Source organism: Ailuropoda melanoleuca, chromosome 2, assembly GCF_002007445.2.
Source record: "Ailuropoda melanoleuca isolate Jingjing chromosome 2, ASM200744v2, whole genome shotgun sequence".
In the NCBI taxonomy this organism is placed as follows: Eukaryota; Metazoa; Chordata; class Mammalia; order Carnivora; family Ursidae; genus Ailuropoda; species Ailuropoda melanoleuca.
Genome location: NC_048219.1, coordinates 61,399,124 through 61,415,696, shown reverse-complemented (window position 1 = coordinate 61,415,696; position 16,573 = coordinate 61,399,124). Strand labels below are relative to the sequence as shown.

Below are 16,573 nucleotides of genomic sequence, written 5' to 3'. Positions count from 1 at the left end.
GTAGCCTCTGTGCCCCAAGAGAGCATGCAGAGCACAGGAGCATTTCCCAAGCATCAGAGGCTACTACAGTCACGAGGCAGGGCATTTTGGTGCCCCATTCTTTTTCTCAGCCTCCCAAAAGTCACAGAAACTAGTGTCCAACACAAGGAGGACACAGCTATAAACTTTGTGGACTGCCATTCAGGACCAGGAGGTGTGTCTCACGGGACAGTAGCATAGAAACGATGACAACTGACAACAGGTGATAGTCACCCAGAACATACATGCAATCCCAGTATAAGGGGAGTGGAAACTGCATTGACTGAGATTGTTTTTCCAACATCTAGTGGAATGGGGACTTGAAATAGAAATTAAAACATTTCTTGCATACTTGAGCTTATAAACTAAAATTTGGACACATTATGTTATCAATAGTGATAGGTTTGTGAAAGAAGTCTCATTTCCTAACATTATCAGTAAGAACTAACATCTTCAGATTCAATGGTCTATCAAAAACCATAAAACATACTAACATCAATTGGTGTAGAAACTCAGATCTGGATCTCAGTCATCAGATAAATGCTCAAATGGTAAACATACTTTCTTTAAAAAAAAAAAATACTGGGGCGCCTGGGTGGCACAGCGGTTAAGCGTCTGCCTTCGGCTCAGGGCGTGATCCCGGCGTTATGGGATCGAGCCCCACATCAGGCTCCTCCACTATGAGCCTGCTTCTTCCTCTCCCACTTCCCCTGCTTGTGTTCCCTCTCTCGCTGGCTGTCTCTGTCTCTGTCAAATAAATAAAAAATAAAATCTTTAAAAAAAAAAAATACTGGGGCGCCTGGGTGGCACAGCGGTTAAGCGTCTGCCTTCGGCTCAGGGCGTGATCCCAGCGTTCTGGGATCGAGCCCCACATCAGGCTCCTCCGCTATGAGCCTGCTTCTTCCTCTCCCACTCCCCCTGCTTGTGTTCCCTCTCTCACTGGCTGTCTCTATCTCTGTCAAATAAATAAATAAAATATTTAAAAAAAAAATAAAAAAAAAAAAAATACTATCATACCTAACACTAGTTACTAGCTAACATTATTGAATATGTACTATATGCTGGACCTTGCCCTAAGCCTTACGGATGGCATAGTTAATCCTTTCAACAGTCCTATAAGGTAAATACTCCCATTATGTATATATATTTTATACATGAGGATGCTAAATAAATTGACAAAGGTTACAAAGCTTGAACTTTATGTGATTGGAGAACCCTTTGTATAATCATTATGCCATTCTGTCTAGAATGAAATATGGAAATACTACATCTTTAAAGTTACATCAAATCATCAAAATCTATGTTTTCCCCTAATCTTTAGAGTTTTTCTGTTGGAGAATTTAAGGCAAATTTAAGAGGGCTCTTAGCCAAGACACATCCTCCGGTGTCTGTCTCCAGTTTAACTATAGTTTCCAGAGAAGCAAGACTACTATGACCTTTTCCACAGATTATCTGATCATTGGGTGAGGCCCTTCCCCTGTGCAGGTCACCTACCAACATGAGCAGACATCTTTTCTTCCTGTTTGGCTCTGAAACTTCAGGTCACTATTTTTAGTTTTCACACTTAAGCTTTTGTACTTTAATCTGCTTTTCTGACCTGCCTCCCCTAAAAGCTATTTATCTTTCCTAGATCAATGACTTCATTCCGAAACCCAACATTTTGGAAAGAGAGAGAGGAAAAAAAGGAGGACTACTTTTAACAAAATCCTCTTATTAAGAGCAACTTGGAGTTGTCTGTCAGTGCTGTGTTATAAAGCTTCTCTGCTGCGATCAGTGAAAACTAGCCTAAATAAGAAAGAAAAGTGTTTTGTGACCTTTTCTGGGATCACAGTACTTCAGTCATATCTGCTTGGAATATGACTCTCATCTTGGTATTTTTTCCCCGTAATATATAGTTATATGTGATTTTTTTCAAACCTCTTATCTAGGAATATATTGTTTTGAAGAAAAGTTTGAAAGTTAAACACAAACCTTTATTGAGAGTATTTGATATCTCTTATAAAAAATATGACTGAATAAAGTTACCCTTGAAGTTCTATTTTTATACTTAAATTAAAGTTTAAAGAAAGAAAAGGGATTAGCAGTTATTATTAGATTTTTATGTTAAAAATTATGAACTTTCAATATATAAATTTCAGGTTTTTCCCAATAGGCTTTATTACTTCTTCTGATTGTCTTTTCATTTTCCTGTGCTGTCCATCAACCAACTATTTCCTATTCTTTTGGGATTTTCCTCAATTTCTGTTTGCATTACAATGTCATATTTCTTTTATTTTAAATGATTTTAATTTCATTTTTAATATATAGTGAGAACACACTGTAATGAGTTCATTTCACTACTTTTCAGTTTCAAAATAACTTTGTCTTTTGAAATTTTTGCCTCCTAAAATAAGTCAAGCATTTCAGAGACTTCATAGAAAGAAATATTCTCTTTTCTCTTTAAATTTTCTGTATTTTAAAAGAGTTCCATGTGTCCAAGCACTTTTATAAAGTAGAGGCGTTTAGTAAAATAGAATCGCCAGTGTAATAAATATTTCTACATTGGGATATTTCTGTGGCAAAATTATGTAAAACAATTTATGGCTTCATGCTTTTATGTTGGAAGAAAGATTGTTTTCTTTTTTTCTTCACAATAAAAAGAGCTTTACCAGATTTTTTCTGATTATGAAAGCATGTGCTTATTTACAATAGCTATGTTATAAAAATAACTCAGCAGTTACATGCAATAGACTTGTACATGTAGCACTATAGATTTAAAGCACATAGTATTAGGTAGAAAATGTAAGAAACAGAATGTGATACCATCTAAATAAATTTAAAATATCTGTATAAAAAAAACAAAAAAATTTGTAGGACTACAAACTAAAGATTTACATCAAATGCATTAGCATAGCTGTCAGTGGGGGGCGGTTTGAGTGTTCTAAGTAGGAAATGGGGGTAAAAGAAGACATTTCACGTAATACAGAAGTACAAAGAATTTAAAATCACCCTCAATCCCACTACTTAGTAATAATCACAGTGTGTATTTTGGAGTATAGCCATCCAGATAACACACACACACACACACACACACTCTTTCAGGATTATAATCTGCTTTTTAATCTTATTTTCATTTAACAGTACAATATAAATTGGTTGGTATAAATCATTTTTAATGTAGTATGTGCATGGATCTGCACAACTTTTTTAATGACTACCCTACTGATGTATATTTAGATTTTTTCCATTTTTTTTAATGACTAATGTTGCAATTAGCATTCTTATACATATATCTTTATCTATTTGACTTTCATGAGAAATGCACGTTTAAATATTGAAACAAATTGTCAAATTGCCTTCCAGAAATGCTATTTTTACATTACTAATATGAAACTGTCAGGGGCGCCTGGGTGGCACAGCGGTTGGGCGTCTGCCTTCGGCTCAGGGCGTGATCCCAGCTTTGTGGGATCGGGCCCCACATCAGGCTCTTCCGCTGTGAGCCTGCTTCTTCCTCTCCCACTCCTCCTGCTTGTGTTCCCTCTCTCGCTGGCTGTCTCTATCTCTGTCAAATAAATAAATTAATTAATTTAAAAAAAAAGAAACTGTCTGATTCTCACAAGGTTTTAAAGCTTAAAACACTTGTAAAACAAACCAGCAGGGGCGCCNTTAATTTAAAAAAAAAGAAACTGTCTGATTCTCACAAGGTTTTAAAGCTTAAAACACTTGTAAAACAAACCAGCAGGGGCGCCTGGGTGGTGAAGTCGGTTAAACCTCCGACTCCTGGTTTCAGCTCAAGTCACCATCTCAGGGACGTGAGCTATAGCACCGTTCGGGGCTCTGGGCTCAGCGCGGAGTCGGCTTGGAGTTTCTTTCTCCCTCTCCTTCTGCTCCTCTGTGCCCTCTCCCCCTGTCCCTCTCAAATGAATAAATGAATCTTAAAAGAAAACAAAAACCAGGGGCACCTGGGTGGCTCAGTCATTAAGCGTCTGCCTTCAGCTCAGGGCATGATCCCGGCGTTCTGGGATCGGGCCCCACATCAGGCTCCTCTGCTGGGAGCCTGCATCTTCCTCTCCCACTTCCCCTGCTTGTGTCACTTCCCCTGCTTGTGTTCCCTCTCTAGCTGGCTGTGTCTCTTTCTGTCAAATAAATAAATAAAATATTAAAAAAAAAAAAAGAAGAAAGAAAACAAAAACCAAACAGGAACAAAAGTATCTCTCCATATTCCAGGCCATCCAAATGTCCAGATCTCATCAATAGAATTAATTTACTCACAGAGTCCTTTCCATTCAGTGGGAGATGAGAGACGACAAACCATGTTAATGTCATTACACAGCCGATGACTTAGCACTGACTTGGTCCGACCTAAGTATCAGGGACTGAGTGAACTACACCAAGAGAACGCAGAAAGAATGCAATTATAACTACCCCTCGTTCCATTTACGCAGATTCACTTACAGAGTACATCAGCTTATTTGCCCTTGTACAGGCATCAGAATCTTGAAGTTAAAAGAATTAAAGCCTTTAATTACTAACAGCTGGATCTATGTTCTAAGTATTGTGAGTTGTCTATTTTTTCAACCTCATTCTTAAAGTGCCTTTTATTATTTTTTTGAGTGTTCTGACCTCATTGGCAACAGTCGAATTTGTTTTCAAACATGGCCTCCAAATCAGACAGCAATTCCAGCCTGGTGGAGTGGGCAGAGCTGGGCTGTGGAGCCAGACTGACTGGGGGCCTTGTCCAAACGCCTGTGCTGCAGGGCCTTAGGCTAGTCACTAAACTTTTTTTGTCTCTGTTTCCTAAGTATTACACAGAGATAAGGATATCCACCGGGCTGTATCTCCAGGATCTAGAGCAAATATTTCAACAAATATTTGTTAGTTAACTCTAAGTAACAAGTAGCAATAATGAACGTGAAATGTCTGGTACCTAGAAAATACTAAGTGGTAGCTATTGTCATATTAAGATAAGATATGAGGATGATGTTGAAGGAGAGAAGCAAAAAGCAAAAAATTTCGGATAGTCCAGATCACCAGTTAGAGTCCCACATTAGATGCTAGGGCCAGTGTGAGTTTGAAAATGTGGAAATTAATATTGACAGTTTGGAAGAAGAGAGAGAGTTGCCCTGAAGTAGGCTCAGCATTCAGGGTTACCAACAGCCTGTCCAAATGGAAAGTACACATGTGGCTTTTAACAATGTGTGAATGTGAATAATCAACTCATCAAGGTAAAGTCCTTAAGCTTTTTCTACCCAATATCATTGCTATACCCAAAGCCATATTGCAGAAAGAATTGATAAATGCATGTTTTCTTAATTCTACTATGTGGCAGTAATTTAAGTTATAATCTCTTTTCAAGGCACATCTTTATTAAAAGGGAATTATTCAAAGCCATCTGAGTGGCAATTACTACATAAAGGTTAATTGACCTAATTAATCTAATGTGGGTCGTTGCCTCTGTACTACCCAAAGAACGTTTTCAAATGAAAGGGAGGAAAAAAGGAACTCCAAAAGGAATTTCTTTAAGTGAACATCCTTAAATTTAGTGAGTCTGATTTATTTCTTGCACACAGACATAATATTGCTGCATATTATAAAAATAATATAAAAAGAGATAGACTAATTCTCTGAGGATCCTGAAGAATATTCTGTTCATCACTCAGGGGAAGGCACTATATAAATTACATTATAACAATACTGCCTCTTTCTGATAACGTAGCACTGAAAGAAGAATTCAACATGACAAGAAGTCAAATTTACTATCCTACTGTTTGAATTCTCTTGGTGATGTGATAAAGTGCATGCCGATACCTGCTTTTTATTTGATTAACTTCAGCTTCCTTGAATATGCTGGCTTGTTCCATTTGAAGTACTGACTGCCAAATATAGACTGGGACTGATAATATCTGGGCCCTATGACTGAGGAGAGAATGTATAATATACTCCAAAATAAGGCCCCCAAAGGTATTCATGTTTTAATCTCCCGTATTTGTGAATATGTCAAATTACATGGCAAAAGGGACCTTGAACATATGAAGTTAAGGATCTTGGAATGGGGAGAGTATCCTGGATCATCCAGGTGGGCCCAACGTACTCATAGGTGTTCTTACAAATGAAAGAAGTAAGCAAGAGAGTCAGAGAAGGAGATGAAAGGATGGAAGGCCAGAGAGACAGAGAGAAAGGGAGACAGATTTGAAGATGTGACACTGCTAGCTTCAATGTTGGAGAAAAGGGCCACAAGTCAAGGAATGCAGGCAGCTTCTGGGAAAGCCAAGGAAATGGATTCTCCCCTACAGCCTCCAGAAGAGATGTAGCCCTGCATTTAAAATCAAGAAACCTTGATTTTGGCCCAATGACACTGATTTTTGGACTTCTGACCTCCAGACATGTAAGTAATAAATTTGTGTTGTTTTAAGCCAGAGTTTGTGGTACTTTGTTATAGCAGCAAGAGAAAATAATATGCCACCTTTGGGCTCATGGCACCGAGCTACACTGATGTCATTTTAGTTGGATTGAAATGACTTTCCCAAACCGTACCTATAATCCAAGACAGAGCTATGACGTAAACCAGGGAAGAACCACCGCAGCAGCTCTCACTTTGCCTTTTTCATCACAAGTTCACTTTGCTCCTATTTATCCTGAGGCCTTTAGAGAGATGGAGAGTTGGTGAGGGGGTTCCTTAATGTGGGAAGAAATCAGTTCTGTCATGACTTAATTCCCCTCTCCTAGGGTTTTAATTCCCAAAGGTATTTTCTAAAAAGATATTTTCAACTATAAACAATGTCTTTTAATCAACGTGATCTCTGTTCTGTACTCAAAATTAAACCGGCATGAACCACTTAGAGGATGAGGAAAATGTTCACAAAGCCTTTAGAAAGTGGNTAAAAAGATATTTTCAACTATAAACAATGTCTTTTAATCAACGTGATCTCTGTTCTGTACTCAAAATTAAACTGGCATGAACCACTTAGAGGATGAGGAAAATGTTCACAAAGCCTTTAGAAAGTGGTAAGTGTCTTCACTGGGAGTCACCAGACTGGATATGCCCTTGGGCTAATAGGGTAGAATGGGAAGGAGATTTGAGCAGCTGATCAAAATCTTACATGGGGCCGAGAAATTTTAAAATGATACTATGAACAGCCACTGTGCCAAGGAGCACTTACATCCATTAAGGAACATTATCCTATTATCCCATGCTTGCTCTCCCTACTTTTAATTGAGGAAAGTAAAATTGAAGAAATGGCAGCATCCCCACTGTTGCGTATGGCAGGCTTACTCCAAGTCCCTTCTCCACGTCAGAACTTCCTTGGCTGTCACTTGGAAAGTTTTCTATATGACAGAGTCACGTCAGTTTTGTTTTTTTTCTTGATGTTCAGAGTATGCCACCCCAGCAAATTCTTGAGAATGCAGGGAGAGTTTGCGAGAGGAAATGTGTGTATCACATACAACACCTAGCAAAGTGTTACTGCCAGATGCAGTCATAGCATGGGCAGGTTGTGCGTTGCAAGCGTGGCTTTCTCTGATGTGCACAGTTCTGATGGGGCCAATGGAAAGGCCTGTTAACTGATGACATGATAGTGACTCTATTAGAAGAAAGGCAAACGTGAAAATGAGTAAGTGCACATTTTGATTCTGACCATTGCAATCGTTCCAGTGAGGAAGAAAAGCGGGAGGAATCCAGCGAGGTAGCAAGCTTTTGGTTGGGTACCAAGTTTTCTGATGGACATGGGTGAATAGTGAACAGGATGACACATACCCAAGGTCTTGGAGTAACTCAAGTCTTCAAGGAAGACTAAATGCTGAAGAAAATTTAAAATTTAGAGCAAGAGGAGTTCTGGGAAGGGAAAAGCCCCAGCTTGAAAATANGGAGTTCTGCGAAGGGAAAAGCCCCAGCTTGAAAATAATGATGCTAAGTTAGCATATAGCAGCAGTGAGGAAAAGAACTTCTCCACTCCTACTTTACAACCTTTGTTTTCTTTCTGGGTAAGAAAACTGGAAGATTGACTGGAAAGGATGGAACAAATGTTAGTGAAAAGGATTGGAGCCCCAGCTTGTCCAAGATTCCACATCTGAACCATTGCATCCCAAGGAAAGGTAATATAATAGATTGAGAAAATAGGCTTCGAAGTCAGATACACTTAGCACCTATTTTATTTTCCTAGCAAGTTACTTAACAGCTCCAAATTTCAGTTTCTTCCCCTGTAAAATTGGGATAATAGTCTACTTCATAGGGCAGGGGAACAATTCAACGTAAAGCTCTTTAACCAGTACCTGGCACATAATAGATACTTGATGCACAGTGGCTATTTGCTGTATCATTACTGTTTTTATAGACTAAATAACTGAAATGACATCAGAAGTCTTTAAGAAATTGTGAAGAAAGAATAAATATTGTGAATAAGTAGCCAATAAACCTAGAACTAATTATATTAAAGATGCTTTTACCAGTTTCCAGTATAATTTTTTTAGTGATCTCTAGGAATAGTTGAAGTTTGGTAAGGTCATGCCAACATAAATGCATTTTCCTCTTTCTAAAGGGGTATGTATATCCTGGAAACCAGGGGGAATTTTATAGACGAAGAGTATTGGGGTTTCAGCCTCACCAGGGATCTCACGATACCCCTATGAAAGAACTGTGTGCTGGCTGTTCCAGGTAGGAAGATTTTCACTGGTTGAATAATCCTAACAGTGCTCCGTAAGAAATGTCATAACTCCAGAGGAATGTTTCCGAGAGGAATAACTTAGAGGTTGGCCCCTCAGTCTTAAATTGTTCAACATTTTCACTAATGACTTTTATGCTAACATCTGCAGCATGGTGTTTAGTGTAAGAATGCTGGGATTCAAAAGATTAGGATTCAAATGATTCTCATATGCCCGAACAACAGACTAAATATGGAACAATATGGAATTTATCCACAAAATTCTAGTCTTTTACTTTAGTCTAATATCAAACTCTGTAAGCAGTGTATAGGGTACATGTTTAAGCAGCCCGTATTATTTTTTTAAAGGTTTTATTCATGGGGTGCTTGGCTGGCTCAGTTGGTAGAGTATGCAACTCTTGATCTTGGGGTTGTGAGTTCGAGCCCCACACTGGATGTAGAAATTACTTAAAAATAAAAACTTTAAAAATGTATGTAAAGGTTTGGGGGACCTGGGTGGCTCAACTGGTTAAGCGTTTGCCTTTGGCTCCGGTCATGATCCCAGGGTCCTGGGATGAAGCCCCACATTGGGCTCCCTGCTCAGCAGGGAATCTGCTTCTCCCTCTCCTGTTCCCCCCACTTGTGCTTGCTCTCTCTCTCTCTGTGTCAAATAAATAAATAAAATCTTTAAAAAATTAAAGCAGAATTTCAAGGAGATACTTGTTTATCCATGTTCGTAGCAGTATTATTCACAATAGCCAAAAATAGAAGCAAGCCAGGTATCTATCAGTGGATGAATGGGTTAAAATGTGATATATACATACAATGGAACATTATTCAGCCTTAAAAAGGAAGGAAATCCTTTTTTTTTTTTAAGATTTTATTTATTTATTTGACAGAGATAGAGACAGCCAGCGAGAGAGAGAGAGAGAGAGAGAGAGAGAGAGAGAGAGAGAGAGAGAACACAAGCAGGGGAGTGGGAGAGGAAGAAGCAGGCTCCCAGCAGAGGAGCCTGATGTGGGGCCTCGATCCCATAACGCCAGGATCACGCCCTGAGCCAAAGGCAGACGCCCAACCGCTGTGCCACCCAGGCGCCCCAAGGAAGGAAATTCTGATACATGCTGCAGTGTGGATGAACCTTGAGGACATTATGGTAGATGAAATAAGCCAGACACAAAAGGACAAACACTGTGTGACTCCACACATGAGGTACCCAGAGTAGTCAAATTCATAGACATAGAAAGTAGAATGATTATTTCCAGGGTCCGAAGGGATAGAGGGGAATGGGGAGTTATTATCTAATGGGTACAAAGTTTCAGGTTTGCAAGATGAAAACAGTTCTAGAGGTGGGTGGTGGTGATGGCTGCACAGCAATATAAATATACCTAACAGTGAATTGTACTCTTTAAAAAATATATATATTTTATTTATCTATTTGTTTGAGAGAGAAAGCGAGGGAGCACAAGATGGGGGGGTGGATAAGAAGGGACAGAGGGAGAGGGACAAGTGGACTCCCCGCTGAGCAGGGAGCCTTAGGCAGGGCTCACTCCCAGGACCCTGAGATCATGATCTGAACCAAAGTCAGACATTTAAGTGACTGGGCCACCCAGGTGTCCCTGAATTGTATTCTTAAAAATGGTTTAGGGGCATCTGGGTGGCTCAGTCGTTCAGCGTCTGCCTTTGGCTCAGGTCATGATCCCAGGGTCCTGGGATGAAGCCCCGCATCAGCCTCCCTGCTCAGCGGGAAGCCTGCTTCTCCCTCTCCCACTCCCCTTGCTGTGTTCCCTCTCTCGCTGTCTCTCTCTGTCAAATACAATACAATACAATACAATACAATACAATACAATACAATACAATACACTGAGGTTTAGAGAGGGGAGCCCAGGACTCCTGATTCAAGGGCCAAATATCCCCCCTTCCAACTCCTCCCTGGCTACACGTTGCTCCCAGTGGCTAGGTTTTGAGGGTGTGTGATTTCAGTTATCTGCACTAATACCATGCATGGATGTTGTTGCAGTTATAAACATCTCTGATAAGTTGATGTGGTGGGGACGTTTGTCTCTCTGCCAAGCTGGTGACAATGTAATGATAGTATTGTCAACCAGTGTCTTTGATGATTATACACATTTATCAGACAGTGTAATCATCTCTACTATGCCAGTTGCTCACACACCAGAAATGAAGCTCCAGAAACAGTTTATTACTCTGACAAGGATAATAGGTCATTATTACCAAATCAGCAACACAGTGCTTTAAAAATAAATGACCCTGCTTCCTATCATTATTTATTTTTCATAAGTGCCTCAGGTTTGTCTTAGCATCTAACAGCAGGAGACAATTATCCCATAGTAGTCTACTTCTTTTTTTTTTTTTTAGTATGTCTTAAATGGTCTTCAGCAGTAAATGAAATGTTTCTGTTGACCCCAAAATAGAAGACTGGATGGTTTTATAGAGGCATTAAAAGAAAATGGGTAGATTCATACCGTCTTCCTTTGTCATCCAATTCTGTTGAAAAATAATGGCCAGCTAGGAAGATGGGGGGAGAGGGGAGAGGCTGTGGACTACTCACACGAATGAAGGTGTGTTTAATGTTGTCTTAATGCTATTTGATTGAGCCATCAGAGTGTACAAACAATCCCTAATGTTGCCCCTTCTCTATGTAGAGTGGTTTTTGTTTTTTGGGGTTTATTTTCAAGTAGGCTCCACACTGGGCACTCCATTGTGAAACTTGAACTCACGACTCTGAGATCAAGGCCTGAGCTGAGCTAAGAGTCGGATGCTTAACCGACTGAACCACGCAGGTGCGCCTATGTGGAGTGTTTTAAAAGGGAAACTGGTAACTCATAAAAGGAAAAATTCCTCTCTGCTTGCCCAGAAGTTCCCCAGCTCCTCCTCCCCTCACACAAGACAGCCTGAGGGGGCCTGAGGGGTTCTTCCCAGAGCTGGGAACCTGCTCCTACTGCTTGGCAAGAGGTTCTGCTCACAGGGCGGCCTTCCTTGCACTGAAGTCTGGATTAAATCCCAACCCCTGCTGGAGATGGGACGTTGCCTCCAGCTTCAATTGAAGAAGGCCCCGTGAAGGACAGGAACACTTGTTTTCCAAGGGGGGAAGGGGGAGAAGTGGCTGGGCGAGGATCCCGTATTTCTTTGGCAATGAGCACCATCCTGTTAGGGGTGGCCGCTAGCTTTCAAAACAAAAAGAAGCTTGTAACTGTAAAAGGCTACGATGGGTTTCCTGCTCCCCCACCTTTTAGAGGCAAAACCTATTTATGAGGCTTTATTAAGTGCAAATAAGTCCCTCGGCTTCAACTGAGAAGCAGCAGCTGCTGAAGATGTGGTCATTTGCATATAAATGACATGATTTCAGCTCAGAGAAGAATATTGAAAAATATACATGTCGACAATGGAATCCTGATAGATTCACACATATTAAGGTCAGATATTGTAATTTTTAAGGCTGCTGCATGCTGATGACTGCATCATATCACACATTCAATTCTGTTTGGGTTATGAGTTTTATCTTCTATGAAATGGAGGATTTTTATTGTGAATTAATTAAACTACTTTTTTTATTCCTAAACATGAGAACATCTAGGTCAATAAGCTAAATGCTCTACAAATGCAAAGGCTCCGTGACAGCCAGTTACCCCGCCATCTTGGGTGTTCTGTACGCCTAACGAAGAGGGATGTGTGCCCAGGAGTCTCCCAGGCAAGAGACTATGTGGCGCTTTCTCTAATTTTCATCGTCCGCCACAGGGTCGACCTTTTTTTGAAGGGCCAAAGGAGGCTCCGGTTTTTATATTTGAAGAAGCTTTCTAACAGCCCGCGGGAAAGATGAGTGGGGAAATTCCCATAGCCCAGAAAGTCCCACAAATTTCCCAAGTGCCCACCGTTGTTCCTGGCCCCCTGGCCCGTGGCTTGGAGTTCAGGGCTGGCAAGAGACACATCCTGGAGTCATCTGCACTGTTCCCAGGCAAGTGTCCCCCCCCCGCTGCCTGGAGGAAGTCAATGGGTTTCTCTCAAATATCGCCAATTTTGGCCCTGCATCAATCAGGGTGCTTACTGGCTCCTTTCCCACCTGCAACACAGAGCTTGTTTAGAAGCTGCTTGCTGTATATCGGCTGCCAGGAAGGCCGTAGACATACACACACCACCTTCACCTTGCCAACCAGCCCACAGCTCTCTCTCGAGAACATTTTCCTGTAAATGATGATCACTGAAGTGATAACTTTAGATCTTCTCATAAAAAATAGTATCTTTGAGTAACAGACTTGATTCCTACTGATTATTTGATCATTGAGTTACTTAATAAGTCAGGTCACTTATTTTTTTTTTTTTTAAGATTTTATTTATTTGAGAGGGAGAGCACAAGCAGCAGAGGGAGGAGCAGAGGGAGAAGCAGACTCCTCACTGAGCAGGGACCCCGATGTGGGACTCAATCCCCGGACCCTGAGATCATGACCTGAGCCAAAGGCAGATGCTTAACCGACTGAGCCACCCAGGAGCCCAGGTGGCAAATTCTCAACATAGTTTTAAATCCAACACATGAACATTTACTAGCTGAATAAAATCCTTGGTATATACACACTTTCTAACACAGATGATTAAAGATGACTAATAAATAATTGAATAGCTAGCAAGGAAAAAAGGAAATTTAGAAAGTCGCCATAAATATTTGTGTTTCATAGAGAACTTTAGAGCCTTTAGAGAACTCTATTACACTAACTTGAAAAAAGAATTCCAATGTCAATTTGCTGATGTATTCAATATATTCTCTTAAAATGATTTGTGGAAATATATATGATGCTTTAGTTTTAAGAAAGATTTTAGAACTCTAAATTCAAAATGCTTAGTCCTGGGTAATTGATCAAATTATACACACAGAAGATGATTGTATTATCCAAAGTTTGGCATCGGGTTATCAGAGAAGTGTGATTAAACCACCCTGGGGGTGGATCCAGGTATCATGAGGTCTGAAGCTTATACAATTTGGAGGGCCCCCTTTAAAAAAATACAAAATTACTGACATTTATTTAGGTTGAGAAAAAAAATCACAACAAAATTATAAACTTAAAAAAAATCACAACAAATTACAAACATCACAAAAGCCACAAAACTAACATACTTGGATCGATTTGCTGGCTACACACCTCCACATTTTTGCCCTACAACTGACCACCTCTTTAGTCTATCCTCTAATATGGGTGATAAAATGTGTTTTTTAATTAATGATAGTTTTTTTAAAGTTTATTTCATTTCTGCAACTTGCTACAGGTTATGTCATGTAAGGTTTTGGGATTGTTGTCAAATTGGGGAAAACCTCAATCTGTTTCTTTCACATATGAGCTGTAAAATTTCAGGGAATTCCAAGTTTTCTTGTGGAATGACTGATCCTAAACACTTCCGTGTTTTCCTAGTACCTACAGCCACAGGCCACATTGGTTTCTATGGCAATGTGCTCTCCAGCCCTGCACTTTGGTGTTCCTGGAAATAGTGTCTGTGGAAGATGTCCTTATATCAATTAGTCATATCTTTACAATATACAGAGTTGACTGTAAAGCATACATTAAATACATTCCCCACTCAACTTTGGCATGGCTGAAGGGACAATGAGTTTTCTTAGAATGAGCCCTGCAGAAAGATTCCTGCCCCTCTCTGCCCTTGGACAGTCTAGTGGTTCTCGTGGTCATCGCTGCCTTTCAAGGCCCAGCGTCGAAGAGACTGGGGAAAGAGAAGACAAGCAGTGAAGCCAAGCAGAGGACAGTTGAACAGTCTCCTCCATCAACACAAGCCCCTTCAAGTTAAAGAAGAAAAGCTGTTCTCTAAATCCATGAACACAGTGCTCTCCAGACTCCCTCCTACCAGCATTCTCTGTTCACCAGTTCAGTTTGGCCAGACTAGAATTAAAACCAGAAAATGCCCCGAGAAAGAGAAAGATAAGAGCCCCAAGTGGACGTCAGTATCCCCGGGGAGTGATTGACTGAACACAACCAATTCTCTAGTGTGTCCACGGTCCCCATCTCCTGGAGGAGCTCTTCTAAAAGCAGCGCATCCTGGAGACGCCAGAGATGAGACGGACACTCTGTTCTGTCCTAGGAAGAAGATGAAGCTGGCAGTTTAGACTGCTGAAAAACAGTTTGAGATAAGCTTGCAGTTCCATAGAAATTAATCCGTGCCTCTAGATAGCACGTAAGCCTATTGGAAAGCTTCTTCAATTCAAGCAGTTAATAATATATCAAGTCTTGTAGCTTAAGGGATACAATTTTCAAAATTATTGTACTGAGGGAATCATAAATTCCACCAAGAGGAAGGTTGTAGTCCAGATATTTTATTTTAGATTTCCATCTAGGGTGCATTATGACACGCCACATGAAAGTCAAATCGTCCATGTAAAATGGTTTCCAGGTGATAAGTTTACCCCAAGGGGTCCAGTAAAGTAATACATTCAGAGTTATATCTGACTTTCACAATCTATAAAGACTAGTTATCAATTTTTTGAAAGATTTGATAAGCAGGAACAAAAAAATAGCTTATGGATGCTGACATTTGTCTCATTAATGGGAACAGCATAAGAAGTACAAGCTCCTTCTGGATTTGGCTGTAAATACACCACTGACATACATTTTGGAAGGTTGCTATTTTGTGCTGGTGGGAATGTATTTGTCTAACCTTGCACTGACTATAATAGACATAAGGAAGCAGTGATATTACTGTCAGCCACATTCAGCTTTTTAAAACAGGGGCACCCACTCTGCCAATATCTGTCAGATTCCAGGCCACTGCATATTAAAAATTATGTTCCATCAACACTGTCTGGCCTAGTGGAAGTTTTATTAGGAAATAATTCTCCTGTTGTGTTTGGGGAAGGAAAGAAAAAAAAACTCCACTTCACCCAATAGGATTCAAAGTAATAATTAATGTTCTTTCCATCCTCAGAATAGGAAAGCTTTGACTTCCCCAGTGTTTCATGAGAATGCCACTACCCCTCCTTGCAAGGGCAGAGCTAATACACTTGTGAGAAACAGGCGCGGGGTGGGGGCAGGTACTAATTAATTGCCAGATTGAGCATTGCCTATCTGTAGCATCATTCTGTGTATTGTAAGGCATTATTTTCAAAAGTTACTCCTGTTACCAGGGAAAAAGAATTACATTCTTTTTTTCAAGAAGACAAGACGGGTAAATTTGCCAAAGATGGTTATTGAAACAATAATAGTAATAACAAAGTGCTTACGCTTGCTTGGCTTTGGTCAAACTTTCCAGTTTAAAGTGCATTCCTGGGAGGGTGCTGACTGCCCAAACCACAGGAGAAATGCTCTGGGCTGCCTGCATCATCGCTCGAGTTCATAAGGTGAGACACAAGGAATGGCTATGCTCTTCACCTGTCCAGAGTTCAAAACTAAACCATTCTTCAAAAAACTCACCATGCATTTGAACGAAAGTATATTGCGGTAATATTTCATTTATCTAGCAAATGCCATCAGTAAATTACAGGTTTTTCTGCAAAGGTAAGTCTTCCAAAATAATTAAGTGACATTTTTATTTTAACCCATTCTGTGCAACCTCGTTGCAATTCAGCCTTTATAAAATAACTGCTTACCTCCCTACCTTTTGGATTTGAGTGAACATATATACCAACCTTTCCTTTCTGTAAGTGAATTATTGCTACTAGGTACCACCCAGTAGCGGCTACAGGGGCTGCTGAGCTACACAGGGCAGTCTGGCTGTGGCTTTCGGGCTCCTCCCTGGCCTTAGCATTTCCTGCTCCCGCTCACTGTGAGCTTACCTGTAAATCCCACTCATCACTTCTCAGCAGAGGAGGTGGGGTTTTGCAGGTGAGGGCAGGGGTTTTTGAGTCCCACATTCTGGAGTGAATTCCAGCTCCAAAACTTACTACCAGTGTGAACTTGACAATGATCCTCTGTTTCCTTGTTCATAAAATG

The 16,573-nt window shown here is 40.3% G+C and overlaps 1 pseudogene; it reads right to left on the bottom strand.

Annotated features, from left to right (window-relative positions):
* Window positions 1-16,573, bottom strand: part of LOC100477505 — a 41,601-nt pseudogene that overhangs the window by 4,997 nt on the left and 20,031 nt on the right.